This window comes from Cryptotermes secundus, unplaced genomic scaffold, assembly GCF_002891405.2.
Source record: "Cryptotermes secundus unplaced genomic scaffold, Csec_1.0 scaffold693, whole genome shotgun sequence".
NCBI lineage: Eukaryota > Metazoa > Arthropoda > Insecta > Blattodea > Kalotermitidae > Cryptotermes > Cryptotermes secundus.
Genome location: NW_019722434.1, coordinates 1 through 2,697, shown reverse-complemented (window position 1 = coordinate 2,697; position 2,697 = coordinate 1).

Here is a 2,697-nt window from a genome sequence, read left to right as displayed (position 1 = left end):
AAAGAACTTATTACACGAATGTATCATAAACTTCAACAACAAAAAACAAATGTTCCCATTGAAAGAAGTGAACAAAAATGGGTATCCTACTCATACAATGGAAGCTACACAAGAAGAATCACGAAACTATTCAAAAATACGAACGTAAGAATGGCTTTTAAAGTAAATCATACATTAGGCAAAATACTAAACCACAAACATAACATAAATTCTTACGAACAAAGTGGCATATACAAGTTGACTTGTCAGGGGTGCCAACAAGTGTACATAGGTCAAACAGGCAGAAAATTAGTAACACGCTACAATGAACATATAAGAAGTATAAGATTAAATAAAAATGACTCCGCCTATGCTCAACATATCCTAAATAGACAACATCAATATGGCCCAATTTCACAAGTCATGGAACTGATTGAAGTAGCAAAGAAAGGTAGATTAATGAATATAAAGGAAGAATACCAAATTTACCGCCACTACAAGGATAATAAACTAATAGATGAGCAGAAACAGGCAAAGGAAATCAATAACCAGAACAGCATGTTTGACCTCATCACTACTTGTATAAACACACCCCCGACCGTGTCATAACACACAAGGCTATAAAAAACATTAGATGTAGTATTCCTACCGCAGTACACAGCACACAGGAACATATCAAACCATAAGGTAAGCAAGAATCAAATACAACATTAAGCAATATATATAATAATATATAAAATCTTAAGTACGAGTACTATAATATCTTTGCAGCTATACAACCTCAAGCTGACGTCTCCCATCTTCGGGATGAATTAACAAGGAGGAGTTCAGCATTTTATATCAAATATTTTAACATTTTAGCGTTTTAACTTAAAATAGGTTCAGATGAAAAGTGAGAACTTGAGAGTGTACTCAACTATCTTAGCATGTTTTGTGCTTTTACACGTCAACATATCGTAGCAGCGTCCACACGACAAACATAATTGTGAACATCAAAAAAAGCGACAGTGTTTCCATAATTATAGAAAGTGCCTCTGATGATGGTTGTGTCAAACCGAAACATGTAAGGCAGAAATAATAATAAAAAGTGACCTACAAATTGTTACACTCGACGGACTTTCTATTAACTTTGTGATTGATAGTGTAACGGACCAAAATGAAACAATTCAAAATAATACATTTCCTAATCTGAGGAGGATATGTGGATATGCTTGTTTACATTGTGGAATTGCAAGAGTACAAACCACTTTGTATAAAGATTTATGTATAATATTTCCTTTTTCTGGGGAAAAAAAAGCCAAAATTAAATCAACACAACAATGTCAGTTGATCTGAAAAGTATAATTCTGATTGTGTCACTTCACAGTTGAGTGTAAATGTTGGACAGAATGCATGACAGATTAAGAAAAGGATTGCACTCGAATAGAAATAAGCAGCTGATTATTATAACTGGCCCATAAATAAGTGATCATCTGTTGGTGCCTTATATTTACTCAGAGGAGCCAGAATGTTCATAAAGTCAGGGAACTTTTAGGCACGTGGGGTGGTTATAATGGTTTAGATGATCAATTGTTGAAATGTTCTGTGCCTTTCATAGTTACACAACTTTACATTTATTGTACATACATGAATTCCCGTGCTTACTTTATTATTATAATTGACTTTTTCTTTTTGCACATGATGTTTGGTGAGTTTGCTTAGATTGATGTCATTTGTAGGCAGTGAAGTGTTGGTGTGTTTTCAAATTGTTTTAATTATCAAAATGTTTGTTTAGCGAAACATGTGGTATGAGGGAAGATGTGTAGTGGTGTATACTTAAGAAAATTTGAGATATCTCTTGTCATGAATTAAGGGGCCTTGTGTGACTTATAGAACAAGTTTTGGATTTGATAATCAAATTTATTGGACCCTTTATACAGCTGATTAAGTCTACAAATCCCTATTTGACACATTGTCATATTGTCATGACTGGACACTCCACTGGAACTGTTCTGACTTCCACCTGAACTGTCAGTTACTGTTGGCTTCTCATTATATAATAACCTCGTGTCAGACCACAGCATACAAAACATTTGTTGCCTAGTAGTGGATGTATGCGACCCACATAGAAAACCTCTTGTAACACCAGTTCTGTTGTTGTGTGCATTTATTGTGGGCATTGCCTAGAAATATGTCTGCCCTATTGTTGGTTGTATGTTTGTTTTGGGCTTGTTTACTGAGTCAATCCCTAGCAGTGTGTCCACATGTCACACTATATATATTGTTATCAAGTTACTAATGCATATTACTCTCCATGTAAAATTTAACATGCATGTAGTTCCAGCATTTATTCTGTGACTATTCACCATCAGCAAATATCTGCGTAAAATATGTAATTATGGGTAGAGAAAATGTAATCTGTGTGTATTCAGTGGGGCTTTGTTGATGGCATATAACGTTCTGTACATTGAAGGTTGAAATAGAGTTGTCCATGTGTTTAATTATGCTCCATGCCTTGAAGATTTGTGTGGGAGTTGGTTTATAGTTCAGCAGGGTTTGTAAGAGATGTCTTGTAACAAACCTGCACAAATTATGGGTGTGAGATAGCCACAGTGCTTAAAATTTTCGGATGAAAGTATAATTTTTTCCTGCAGTATGTTTATGCATGCATAAAACCAGATAAAGATGATGAATAAAATAATTAATTATTCTTCCATCCTCCCATTTTGTTTTTTCATG